General features: G+C 27.7%; 1 protein-coding gene across 12 annotated transcripts in view; it reads left to right on the top strand.

The window, feature by feature from the left end:
* LOC105252896 (sodium-independent sulfate anion transporter) overlaps window positions 1-15,445 on the top strand; it is a 35,171-nt gene that overhangs the window by 6,902 nt on the left and 12,824 nt on the right. The window contains exon 1 of one of the 12 annotated variants that reach the window (XM_025414670.1): window positions 3,987-4,005. The exons of the other annotated variants lie outside the window; for them this stretch is intronic. The gene's annotated coding sequence lies outside the window, so the exon portion shown is untranslated. Of the gene's footprint in view, window positions 1-3,986; window positions 4,006-15,445 lie in introns of those variants that run through there. 12 annotated transcript variants of the gene reach the window in all.

Genomic DNA, 15,445 nt, shown 5'->3' with positions numbered 1-15,445 from the left:
GATTCACCAGATTCCACACTTTTGAAATTAATAACAGCATGCCGGTTTAAAATTCGATGATAGAATGTATAAGTATGTCCTCTCGATTGTTAGGAAATATAGATTCAACCGAGGACAAACTCAATTGACTCAATGATAGCAAATGATAACATTATGTCCTAGGTAGGTCTATGTTTGCATCCTAACAATCGAGGACATACTTATTATACATTCCATCGAATCTCAAACCGGTATGACAAATACATTACAATATTGTTATTAATTTAACAGTTCGCTTTTTATTACTGTAATTTTAATTTTAAAATAAACTAATAATAAAAGAGAAGAAAGTGTTGTTTTTCTCTGCGTTTCAACTATCGTACTATGGCTCTTTTGTGCCAATTTCGATTTAATTTTTAATTATATTTATTATTTCTTCAACGATTTAATAAGTTAAGAACAAAAGAAAGAGAGAGAAAGAGAGAGAGAAAAGAGAACCTATTAAAAATATGAAAGAATAGGAAAAATAAAATTAAAATGATTTATTTTATCTAACTGACATAACAATAAATGTTTTGCGTAACTAAAAGTGGAGAAGTTAATATGACGTTACAGAATAATGTTTTATGAAACGTTATATATTATATAAAGCCATATAACATTATATAATAAATCTGCTGTTATATAAATGTAAAAATGGAAGTTACATCGTTATTATAGTGATATCGCATATCGTTATTTACAATTTCATCCCTGTTTACAACTTTTACATAACATAAAATAAATTGAAGAATATGGCACCCATGCAATCTTGTTTATATTTCTGAATCTTTATATATTTGGAATTGCAGGGCAAACAAGTGTTATTGTAATTATGATTTCTAATCACATGACTCGAATAAATTCAGCCGAATACTGACATGAGAGGGAGATAAGAGTTTACGGGCTTATTTATAAGCTTCCTAAAATAAATCGAAAGATAAAATGTTTTATAATGTTTACGAAAGTGTGTGTATTTTAATTCTTTTATATGCAATATATGTATGTATACATAGATATTAATTAGCAATTATCAATTAGCAATCAACAATATTATTAATTAACAATCATTGCAATTACTATCAATGCAAATTTTAAATTTTTTTAATTGTTTTGGAATAACATAAACTTTATTAATGTGTTTCGCTGTAATTATTCGACTACATTAATATAACGAACCAAATTCAGCCAATTGCGGATTAATGAATGACAGAAAATCTTTGATTTTTTATCGTGAGCTAATTTTTATCTGTGGCTTCTAATATTAATTTTTATAAAATAATGAAGTGAAAAGATATATATAAGATATATAATACAATATAAATAATTTAATATAAATATTAAAAAAAAAAAAAAAAAATAATATAAATATTTATATTAAATAATATAGATATGATTAAAAAAATAAGAAATTTTTTTCGGAAATGTACACATATGTATATGATAGAATATGTATATAATAGAAAACTTTTCTTTTGCGTTTATTTGTTATTATTATTTTACATTTATATTCAATAAAATCAATACATATGCGCGAAGATATAAAGTGAAAATCAACTGAAATAAAAATGAAATGTATTGAAAGAAAAATGTATTGTAAATTGCCTGTTGAAATTAACAACCTGGAATATTTTTGGCCCTGACTCGGAATAAAGGGCTCAAGAGCATCAGAAATAATGGTCGTACCATCAAAAAAGATAACTTTGAATTCATGATAGAATTCTCTCATGGCTGAAAGGCTGAAGGATACACATATGTAGATATACGGATGAGCGCGAAACGCAAATTCGTTACAAATTCGCCCTTTATTTTTATCGATGCGCCGTGTAAAATGGCAACAAGTAAATACAAGTCAACACCAGCCATATTCGTTCATTGTTTTGTGTTTATTTCGAATTCGCATGACGTTTATACAAAAAGCGTAATAGAGAAAGATAGAGGGATCACGGTAGAGAGTTATAGAATGAATGCAATCATTTAACTCAGCGAGCGAGTACAGCATCGGATCAGATCGAAAATAGGATTATCTTTTCCCAATGTGAGATTGGGACAAGGGATACGCGATAGGATGTCACGGGTTAAAGTGGCGAGTTGACAAAAGGTTGAAGTTGATCGGCCGATAGTGAACATGCACATTTGTCGAACCATAATATCATTGGTGTTTTTGTGTGTCACGAAATCGAAATACCTTCATATTAATTTTGTACGTAAAATAATATACACTTATAAAATATTATATAATAAAATATTTTTTAATTTTTTTATAAAATTTTTTTTATAAAATATTTAATTCGACTATACATATATATAAAATAAATTGTCATTTTACATGCATATATATACATAATCATTTTATTGAGTGCAGAATCAAAAGAAATTATCTTTTCATTCTTTTTGTCTTGTCGCATTCAACCCTCATAGAATTCAAATTTTCGTCGTCGAGACAAAGACGTTTTTATGGGAATCTGTTTGGGAGAAATAGATGGATATTAAATTATATAAAATCGAAATTTGTGACTCTGCATATTTTGCATATCTTTGTGAAATATATGCATTAATAAAAGATAGATATGCATTCTCCTTTTTGTCAATTCGTCTTCAGTAAAAATACGATGAGAATTTCTGCAGTTTTCTAACTTGGAAATATATATTGAGTGTTCTTTGGATTAAATTTGTGATTTGCGAGTTATGTACGTGATATCGATTCATCGCTATTCAAAGTTTCTTCTATTTGAGTAATGAAAAATCAAAAACTGATTTTGATATCTATATATTTATTCTGTTAACACGCTCTCTAATACAATTCAATTTTCATCTTGACAAATATTATTATTGTACAATTCTTGTTACATTTATACTCATAACATTACTTTGGTCATTTAAAATCCGATTATATTCCTTTCTTCTTCTTAAGAAAATATAAAGTATCCCTAAATATCATTTTCCTATAATCCTTGTCAGACATCATTTTATCGATCGCTTTTTATCGTTCAACCTTTTAGAAGCTCAGGAAATCCGTTAGTAAATGCAAGAGATACTCAAGAGGGATTACATTTTGTATTTTTAATAGCAATTTTAATTTGTGTTTGATAATATGTATGTGTTTGTATGAGAATTTATTCAGAAAACTTTTCATATCATTTCACAATTAAACTTATATATATACTTTCAGTAACAAATTTTTAATTTTAATAAAAATTATGTATTTTCATATCTGCATAAGTGAAATTATAAAATATACTATTATTGTTATTGAGAAAAATTTGCGTTTGAACTAATCGGAAATTTCATATATGCGTTTTATCCATCAAGTAATTTTTCAGCTAAAGAGAATATTTTAATAAAATATGCGAATCGCTATAATAAAATTCATTTCACATAATAAATATAATTTTTGAGATAGCATATATTTTGCATAAAAAATAACTATAAAGATTTTTATGTAATGTAAAAGTACCAAAATCCTGCATAAACGTTATACAAATTGTGTAATATAAATATTTTTCTCTTCGTGAAATGCTCTATGAAACGGTGAACATGTGAGAAATAAAAAGCACTTTTTTCTCAAAATGAATCGTTTTCGTAAAATTAAAGAGTGTAAGAAGAGAAATATACTTGGAACACGGGAAATATATGTACTCGAGACTAGATTGCATTATTCCCGAGCCTAAAGTAGATGAAATCCGCATAAACGGATTATTCCCCCTTCTCATTCCCCATTCCCCATATCCACCCACGCATATCTTTGCCTAAGTTTGCGATATTTTATCACTATTAAGAGTGGCGCATGTTTTTCGCGCGAGTTTTGCCTAGGCCGACGTGTTCCATACATCGTTAGTCTTCCTCCGCTCCTGCGTAGGTTGACAATGATAACGCACCTGTCCGCCGTCAGTGTGACATTGGTATTAGCTTTTTCTTTGTAGCGACGAAAGAGCTTTGTTTCGTGCTAAGCCTGCGTCTTACGTCTCGTCGTTTTACCCAATTAATGTAAGTTTTTCACGTCGTTTAATATATATTTTTTTTTATAAATCTGTCTGAATGCTCGAGAGATATCGAATTCTTCCCATTCGTGTGTGCTAGTTTACTTGTTTTAAATATTATCGTTTAAGAAATAATTGTAATTGATGTTTTTGATAAATCTGGCTTCTTTACTGCGCTTGGCAATGTTGCCAAATACATAAATCTAATAATTTGTAGTCAAGAAATATTCCAAAGTATTTTCCAATTGAAATGACGATGCTTGATTTTAAATAGCTAAATCAACTTATCTCGTAGTATCTTATTGAGTATCGTGGTTTTCCAATATCATATCTTCTTATCGCCGAGCTGTAGAAATCAAATATTTTTTATCATTCGGAAATATGTATCGATCTATCTCCTCTATTCCACCCACCACGAAGAAAATGACATTGTTATGAAAAGGAAATAGTATTGTTGGAGATATTGCTCTCTTCGTTGAATATATTGTTGTGGGACGATCAAAGAAATAAATCTCATTCGATTCGCGGCCGGACTACTCTCAACACAAAGTCAAATAATATTATTTTTTCTTTTTCTTTCTCATATACAAAAATATTCGCGTACCCATGTCACTAAATCTTGCGACACGACGCGAAGTTTCCATCGCCGTCGGGAACATTGAGTTGTTTTCTCGGCGATAGATTCGATGACGCGTTGTCTGGACTATCAGCTTTGTCACAGTGTTCGATTGGTTTGAGCACTGTCATACATTAATTCAGAATGGACCACACACTGGACCTTACGTATACGTGAAATCTTATCTCTCCTTAGCAATTTCTCTCTGTATAATTTGAATTAAATGAATTTTTAGAGACAATTGTTACCTGTATTTTTTGCAACAAAAAGTATTATTGAACTTTAATGTAATAATATCATAGCACAAAACGAATTGAAAAGCTATTTCGTTTTCTTTTAAAGTCTTGTATATGTATATTCTTTTTTCTCGTGTGTATATATATATATATATATATATATATATATATATATGGTATTTAAGAAAATATATATATTACATAATATAAATAAATATATTCCGACTTTTGATACGTTTACTTTTACGAAATATTAAAGCTTTCTCTTTTATAAAAGATAAATATATTTAAAACTTTTTTATCTTATTAAAAAAGTTATATTTCTCATTGATAAATTATTTCCCCCCGCAAGTTAAATTTAGTGAATTTTTTTATAAATATGAATAATATAAATATATAAGTATATATATGTATATATATATATATATATATATATATATATATATATATATATAGGGATAAACTTCTAATGTTTCTATTTCCAAAAAAATACATTTTAGCAAGTGTATATATATATATATATATATATATATATATAATGTATTTTTTTGGAAATAGAAACATTAGAAGAAGTTTACTCCCTAGATGTTTCACTCTCTCAAGGCAGTTCCCAAAAGACGAATTAAGCTCCCAGAAACATAAACCACCGAAATCCTGCAGAGACTGATTCATCTTGTTTCTACCCATATACCTGTGTTTCACCACATGTAATATCCACCACAAAAATACTACCCACGCGACTACCTATGTGTATCGTATATAAGAATAATTAATATGTCGTAAGGACTTGTTATTATGTTTCCCAAGTGAATAGTTAGAAAGTGAAATAATGTTATAAATCAGAAAAAATAATTTTACGTATATAAAATTACTTGAAACAAAAGTAATAAAATTGTAAGTAATATCTTTTTTTAGAAAATTAAAAATAATAATGGAAAAAGAAAAGTAGCTAAATTTTACACAATTAAATATTTTCGCAAGCAATTATGACTCTCAATCTAAGAGAATATATAATATATTATAATATTTGAATTTCTGTAAAGGCAATAGCATTTTTATCCTTCCAATACAAGTAAATATTTTTTATATAATTAATATAATTAATATTACAATATATAAGAAAAATTTTATACACATACAGATAAATTAAAATTATTTTTAATAATAATGTTTTAATTTTTTCTCTTTTTATGAAATTATTTGGAAACTGTAAACTGTATAAAATCTATATATAAAATCAGATAAAATTTATGATTGTTGAAAATTAAAAAAATACTAGTCCCTCTATCAAATAATTTATATCAAAAATAGCGTAGGAGAAAGATGTTTTATGATGATAAATATTATAATGCAAGATACAAATTTTAGCCTATTAATAATAATGAATGCTTTTCCCTTAAAAGAGATATAATATATATCGTTAAGAAATACGCTCGCTAATGTAAGCGAATGTAAGTATTTGAATAGTCACTGCAGTAACTATCACAATTTATGCGGCGATTTATTGGTATTCTATCGTTCCGCTTGGTTCTAATTTGTGATCTGTGTAGTCAATATAGTTAGTTTAATTATGCATTCTATTTAGTGTAATTTTCAAATAAATTTACAGATAATTAGTAATTATGTGATGTCACTGTAATGATCCAAATAAAGTTTAGGTTAACATCGAGTTTAAATAGTTGTGAAAATGAAATTTAAATACTCTCGCAATCTGAATAATCTAAATAATCTAAATAATCTTGTTCAAGTAATATTTGAGATATCTAACATTGTACATCTTCTTAATTTAGAAATGAAGAAAGAAAATAGAGACCGTTTATTATTTTTGTGAAAAGGGTGGAAAGAGGTATAGATTATTTTACTCTATTTAATATATAAATAACTTATACTCGAATAATTTGACTGAATTTGTAAACTTAACTAATTTTAAAAATTAATCGTAATCTTTGCAGATTTTTTCTGAAAAATACTTTTACATATTTTGATTTTCGAATACAAAAAGATGTTAAATCGAGATATGCGAGATGCGCGCGTAAACGAGATATATACATATATATATCATTTATCTTACGTATCTCGGTGCGTCGACAATGGCTATCGAAGAGAATCATAAAGTGACCTCGCAAAAGCCCACTCTCCGGCGATTATATCCTTTTTCTATTCCCTTACGGTGTAAAATAACCAAGAGAGTTTCTTTCCTCAATATTCAACCGTATTTTTAGTTGTCAAAGTTGTCAACAGTCGAGAAAAATTGCTATAGGCATTCATCATATCAAGAAATTCGTGAAAATATCGCCAACGAAGCAAAACAAGCCATATCACTTTGATCGATATCTTCAAAAGGGAATAGGCTGTCTTATTCATAACATTTTCAACTTCTTGTTATGAATAGAGAAAAGAATAAATTCGGTCGAATCGATTAATAGTTACATTATGTGCTTTACAGCATTTTATGTTATAAAATTTTTTTGCAAAACTCTGTTATCTGATATTATATTATAGTTGGTTTTATAATTATTTTCTAACATTAAGTAAAAACTGCATTATTTAAAAAGTGTGTTATTTTCTTCTAGAAAGCGCTTTTATAATACAGTATTTTTTCTACCACCTTAATTACATGTCGATGCGACTAATTATACTCAAGCTGAGCTTTCTCATTAATTTTTAGATCGATGCCTGCGAGAAGAGTTACAAAGTTTATTATAATAATAATTGTCGACTTATCGAAAGTTGTATAATATTTTCGCCACAAGTTGCGTATCCTTTTACACAGACATTTCCCATTCTTTTATGAAATTGAATCACTAATTTTAACCGTAGACAAAGATGTCGCGATTTTAAAAAAAAACAAGAAAAATCGAGAAACAGAAAAATAAGAAAAAGCGGAGAGAAAAAATAGAGAGAAAAACTACGTTTGATCTTTCTCAGAGTTAGGCTTTAGTGATAATCGGCCGCATTTTTTTCAACTCTTTTATAAATATACTTTACTTTAAATTATAATCAATATAGATATTTATGCTTTACGTTATAATGAATTAACAATAAATATATATTGAATTACTAATAAATATAAATCAATCGTCACTAATTTGCATATAATTATAGACTCGATGTGTACTTTACAGATTTTTTATCACTAATGATGCAAAAATCGAGGATATAGCGGTGCATGAGAATTATATGCAAAATCTCGCGGTTATTACAAAAAGGATGGAAATTGTATACGCGAAATTAATTGCGTCCCGCACCAAGATAATTGCTGGATCTTTGAATTCTAATTGTTTCACCAAAATTTAATGTAATTAAATTCATCTAGCGGAAAACAAGCGTAAGCGAAGTCGGGAAGGTAAAACGGGAGTTGGCGCATTGGGGAGCATATTAGCCGTAGTAATTAATTCTAAATTCAGACGATTCGCGGTGAGAAATATATTTACTACAAATAACACCAAAACCAATTTACCATGTAAAATGTGTACATGAAATGCATGTTACAGATAATTTATTTTAATATTTTTTGCGCATGATATAAAAATTTTTAATAATATAATTGTGTATTACATGCATGTGTATACATTTGATATTTCGGATCGAGAGCAATCATATCTTTTCGGTAAAATTTAAATTAAAGGTGTAATTTATTATTGATATTTATTATTGATATTTTTCAAGAGCATTTTATAATTTTTTAACAGAAATTTAGATAAATATAAATATTGGAACGTTGAAAACTTTATTCAAAATTCAGTTGCACTTACAATAAAAAATAGCATATTATTATAAAGATAAAAATGAAAAGAATAGTGGAAAGAAATAATAAAATTTTTTATTTAACAGTAATGTTTATTTTGAATAAAATAACGTTGAACACATATTAATAAATTGACGTTTACTTTTTTTTCAGAGACAAATTATTAAAATACATGATTTACGTCTCAATTAGAATAAAATTTTTTCATAGCTAAATTGATTTTATTTTGTAAATAGCTTTTTATTTTTCTGATGAATGTATGCCTCGATCTTCCGGAATCCTTTTATCCCCAAGTTTTTAGACTCGTGAATATTTACTTTTTATGTACGTATATTCTTAGGCTATGGAATCCCTAAAAATCCTCGGATACTCAAATGTTTAGACCCTTGAACCTTCTTCTAGGATAAAATTTTCATCATGAACAATTCAGCCTCAAATTCCGTTAAGAGTAAAATCTTGTTAGTGAAATTTATCTTCTTAAGACGTTTCTTATAATATTATCAATTTTATATCATTGGTCACAATATTTTGTAATTTAAAACGTGAAACCTACAAAAACGTAACAAAAATGATAACATAAAAAAACTAATGACACTTAAGAGACTCTATTATGTATGTAACTTTATGATTTAGCGCAATTCAGTTTCTATATAATTAATAAATTTCAAGAGATGTAATGTCTCACTCTAAATTTACGCGCAGTAGCGAAGCACCTCATGTGAATGTGTTAATAAAATTGGTACATATTAAATACATATTTAAAATAATGGCATATATCCTAATTCTAATTGTTAGTTCAACATTTAAATTTAATTTCTTTAATTAATTTACAATGATTTATATTTGAAAGTTCAGCAACACTTTTAAGCTGAAAATAAGCTGAAACAATATACTAATAAAATTAGTAGCGCCAAGTTTTTTAATTAAAATTTTTTCGTTTTATATTATTTTTCAGTTTTCAATTTTTAAATAAATTTTTAATTTTTTAATATTATATTATTATATTATATTATATTGTATTATATTGGAAATTAAAACAATTATTTTATGTATAAGAATTTTTAATTAAAATATTTCTATTTAAACATATATAATTTTATCCTAATTGGCACAATTTTTTTATATTACTATTTTGATGATATATACAACAATTTGACATTATTGATACGTATATTGACGCGTCCTTTTTTTACCTCTTTCTAAAAGTGTATGGGGATTATTTTTTATTCATTAATATATAAGTAGACTGGAAAGAAAATTGTTATTTTGACTAAATGCACTTACGGCGTACATGACATAAAAACTAGAAGTGCAATAATGATATCATATTATATATTATTGAATAATAATATATATAATAAATTTTACACATAAATCAATATAATATTTCAATAACAAGCTTCAATTTTTTGGCTGTTGGAAAATTAAAATTGGCTAGACAATTTTGTTATTCTTTTTTTTAATAATTCAATAATGTAAAGTATTGCTTGGCACATGTATCGAAAAATAAATCACTGCGATATCCACCACTGCGTGAAAAAAATAATAGTATCTTGTATCACGTTTGACGTTTCAAACGAATCGTCCGTTCGATAGAACTTGAAATGTCAAAATTTATCTACTGTTTACGCAAGACAAATTAGATAAACTCTGCGAGGTATCGCTCATGTATTATTATACATGATAATCTTTGACATCAAAATAGATAAGAAGACTACGATAACAAGTGCATATTTATATGTTAAAAGCGATTTATATAATCATAATAATCATATCGTATTATTTAGAAACGTTAGTTAATTAAATTGAGAATTGAGCAAAAACGAAAAAAAGTATAATAAATATTCGAGTAAATTATAAATTACATTAATAATATACTAATTTCTAATTATTATTATAATGTTTTTAAAATTATTACTTCGTTTATTTGATTATAGCATCTAGATTCAGAAGAAAAGTTATACTATATATTTTTTATTTTTATAATAAATTGAAAAAGAGAGACTAAAACAAAAATCGGATTTCAAATTTTCTATTATTAAATTAGATTGTGATTTTTTGAGGTCTCTGATAAAAATAGAAAAAAAAATATTTTAACAAAAATGTGCGTATATATCATGTGTGCTTGGAAGAGAAGAAAATGGTCAATTCAAATTATAATTAATAATTGATATCACACATTTTTTATTTAACTATTAATTTATAATTAAAAAATATCTTATATATTTATAAATAATCGATAGTAAATATTATATAAAAAACACTAATATTATATAAAATTATGATATGAAATGAATATGAATAAGTACAGTATGTATTGTATTCTCAAGTTTAATTTTAAGTCTTAAAGAAAATAGCGTTATAAATCGTTGTATTGCTTATTTACTTTCAAAAAATCGTTCAGTTGTACCTAAAATTACTCCGTAGAAAAAGTTTTAAAACACATAAAAAGTGATGAAGAAAGTAAAAGTTAAAATACTATTGGATAACCATATCTCTCAGTTCGCTGGGATTAAATTCGATTTTTAGGAAAAGTACATGAATTTTCATATAACAGATGAACAGACCAAATTCGCATAAATCAAATTGACATAACTTAAAGTTTTATGGAAATTTTAAATAATTCTTTTTATAACATTATACATGCACATAAACGGATATAAAAAATAGTTTTAAATTAAATCTTTACGTTTAAATACTAAATCTTATATAATTTTTTATAAATTTTTAAAAAATTTATTATATTTATATCCATTATTTATATCTATTATATCTATTTATTATACATTGAGTCGTAAAGTGTCGTAAAGTGAAGAATTTATAGATGAAATTTATAAACTCTTGTTAGGTAGAAAATGTTTCGATAATTATTTAATTAATATAAATATTATAAAGTGTGTTATAAAAATATTTTCAATATAATATATATTAATTAATACGTATGATGCATTGCCTTTCCTCGAATGTATGTGTTAAATCAACATTCCTGTTCTAATAATGTTTTTTATTTATATTCGTGGCGAGTGTCGGTGCGATGTAATGTTTCGGGTAAAGGCCGTGAAAGGGTGAACGTAACGATAATTATTTTGATACTGTGAGATTAAACTAAAATATATAAGACTGTCTTAAACATTGCTACCCCAGTTCGAATTACGCACTTTAACCTCCCACAGAACCTGCGAATGGCGTTAGAAATTTCAGTATCTGATAATCCTATTCTGTAGGAAAATTATGATCCCTACGGACCCGTAACGATCATCATAAATTTTATCTGAAAACATAACTGGTCTGTTGTAACTTATTCCGAATTCGATTCCAAATAATGTGGCATGTGATTCGCGGAAAAATAAAATCGTGGACTAATCACATAAATTGGTTTTATATCCATTAATTATGATATTAATATATATTAGTAAAGATAAAATTTTAATAATTATTGCTTGCAAATTAAATATGTTTCGAGTGCCATGTGTCCGAAATTTCAACAAAAAAATAACAAAGTCGTTTACGCGATCGTATTTATATTAAAATATAATATAATAAAGAAAATTATGAAGGAGAACGTTTTTGTTTATATTATATTTTTGTTCATTATTACATTTTATTGTTCGATTTATCATGTAAATGTTCAATATAAATTATCAATGTTAAAGAGGATAAACTATTGATTAAAACAATTTGTATAAGTGAAACTTTACAGATATTCGCTCGAAAAATCAAATTTTAAAAATAAATACAATTTTCTGTACTTCAAAACTTTTGCGGAAATAAAACTAAGATAAAAAGATAAGATATATATTACAAAATCGGAAGAGCAAGTAGTCTGCCTATGACATAATCGTTTTCCGTAAAATAACATTTTTTTTATAGGTGGAAGATTTTTTTTTTATATGCGATAATATTTTTACAGATTTATTCTCATATAAATACACACATAAATAAAATCGAGAAAAATAGTAAGTAGTAAAAATCATTTTTGTTGTCCTATCGATAAATTGTCTTTCTTTATTATCTTTGTCTTGTATCATCTTTATTTCCTTTACTATATGTATGTATGTATGTAAGTGTGTGTAGCTTACAAGTTAATTTATTAAAAATTAATTTTCTTATTTTGAAAAATTTTTAATATAATTGGAGAAATTTTTAATATTTCTGTTTAATATTTCTGTTTAATATTTCTGTTTAATATTTCTGTTTAATTTAGTGTTGATTAATTCTATATATGCGCTTTTATCTAGAGATATAATATACATCGTAAAATGTAAAATGACAGATTCTCAAGCAAAATTTCTAATAGCAAAATTCTAATAGCAAAATATTAGAGTATGTAAATTAGAAAAAGTAACACACGTATATATTACATTCTAAAAAGATATTCTTCGAAAATTGGCGAGTTAAAAGATGCACTTTATAATTTCCCTACTAGAGAGAATACGTACAGGAAATTTGATTTATAAGAAAATGATATTCTAATAAATGTTGGGATTTCAAATTATATATAGAGATAAATAGAAGAATCGATTTAAATTACTTAACAGTAGAAGATGAAACAAACGATAACAATTCTGATTCGACGCGAAATTATATATTATATATTGTAATTTCAGTTACAATTTATTCAATAGTTTTACTTACCTTATCGTGTCGGGACCGACAAAATCAATCTCCGTACGTGCCATTACGGCATTTTGCTTTGCAATCTCCCTCGACGACTCTTGGTATTCGTTTTGGGCAATGTACATCAAGATGCTCATGACGGGAAAAAATTTCGTGATCGCATAAACGGGAGAGACACTTACAGTCTCGTTTCTTACGCGTTTTGCAAACCACCGGTCTGTCCCCCTGTTAATTTGACAATGATGCACTTCACTCTGACGACGCGCGGAATAATGATGGACGAAACCACGTTAATGAATTTCTTCCGCCGACAAATAGCGCGGCAGGTAAAGTAAGGTGAGCATACCGCGCTCAAGATTAAAATCTCCTCATTTCTCTCCTCGACTGTCTTATTATCGCGTCAAGTTTTCGTTGGCGTATGCTGCATTAACGCGCACTGCAGTAACGATTTAATTTATTCACCGTGTAAATCTATTCCCATAATCACACCGAGAGAACGACGTCGTTATCGCGCTCCTTATTAAACGGAATTGTCATCATTATAGTGCAAATCCTGCATCAATTGTTGATTGTTCTTTTTGTTCTCTTTACAGTTTCTTTTTTTCCTTCTTACTTTACACGAGAGACACTTTTGTTGCACATCAGAAGGAACATCAAAAAGGAAGGATTAACGTAATGTAAGATTATACCGTTTCGCGCATTGTCCTTCGAACACGATTATTTTCTCGGACACAAGGATTCTTTAAGTCTGTCTTGTACGCAATTTATGTCCAATGTGGTTGACCTTGCAATCACCGGAAACTCGTAACGAATAATTTTATCGCGGCACATAAGTCGAAACGACAGATTACATACGTGACATCTTCCATTTTATACGAATGATCTGTAGACTCAATAATGTGACGTTTGATATGACATTTTTATGATCCAAAACTCTTGAAAATACTGAAACTTTTTTTTTGTTACTTTCAATCATTTTTTAAAAACTTCTACATTATTGCAGAATATCGTTGACATCAAAGTCAGTAACATCGACACATTTCTCATGTGAAGCTTCTTGTGAATTGTTTATTTCTGTCAAAACTTCAATTTTCTGTCGAAACTTTAATTTTCTATGAGACAAATTTATCGTAATGTTTTAATAAACATATAGGTATGAGATTGTAGAAAAATTTTACGCATCTAAAAAATGATTAATATTTATAAGATCAAAAATATGATTACGATATTAAGATTATTTTCGAAAAGTAGCAAAGAGATTGAAGCACGTTTTAAAAGAGTTTATATAAATAAATAAACTATTAACAAATAAATAAGTAATCAAAGTTTGTATTTATTGATTAAAAGGGATGATGTAATATATAAAATAATCGATAATTTTGTATTTATCTAACAAAGCAACAAAGTTTTTGCTTACTTAATTCATATGATTTTTCCTTAATTCTGACTGGAATCGTATTGATAAATCAGTAACAAAGTCCGCAACTTTTATTTATCAGCGAAAGATTTTAATGCAATTAATTAACACATGATGAATGCAGTTGATACTCTCGTGGTAAACAATTAGACTTATTTTTTTAATTTCGAAGAATCGTAACTATAAATCCGAATAGATCAAGGTCCGAAGATTCGTGAAATAAATATATTTGTGAAATAAATATATAATTGACAATTGATGAATGCAATTTATTATACCTTTCTTAAAGACATTAAACCGATATATATTTTAGAGTTCTTAGAAATCGTAGGATTCTATTTCAAATTTCGCGTTCATCGAACAAAAAGATATGAAGATGATGAATCGCAATTTGCACAAAATGTTTGCTTCTCGATACGTAGCAATGCTGTGGCATTTACACGCGAGACAGCGTCGCGACGTTGAGGTTCGCTGTTTCGCGCGACACTGATGCGAGTAGCCCCGGACGACTCATTCATCGTCGGCACCAACGGCACCCCTACGGCACCCCTACGACACCCCTACGACATCTCTATGGCACCCGTACGGCACCCCCGCCAACACGCACACAAGTGTAGAGAGTCAGCGTCGCGCAGGCGTTGCACCCTCCGCCGTTGCTCGCCCTTTTAGTCCCCCTTTGGCGGCGTCGCGGCGCGTCGCGGCGCGTCGCGTTGCCTCACGAAGGAGAGAAATCGCGCGAAAGAAAGAAATCAAGAGTTCTCGCCACGCGCGTTTTCTATGGAGTGGCACGAAACGCGATCTCGCGATCGAGGT

The sequence above is a fragment of the Camponotus floridanus genome, unplaced genomic scaffold (assembly GCF_003227725.1).
Source record: "Camponotus floridanus strain SB8 unplaced genomic scaffold, Cflo_v7.5 scaffold86, whole genome shotgun sequence".
Lineage (NCBI taxonomy): Eukaryota > Metazoa > Arthropoda > Insecta > Hymenoptera > Formicidae > Camponotus > Camponotus floridanus.
The sequence above is the reverse complement of the archived record's forward strand: the minus strand, read 5'-3'. Positions and strand labels throughout refer to the sequence as shown.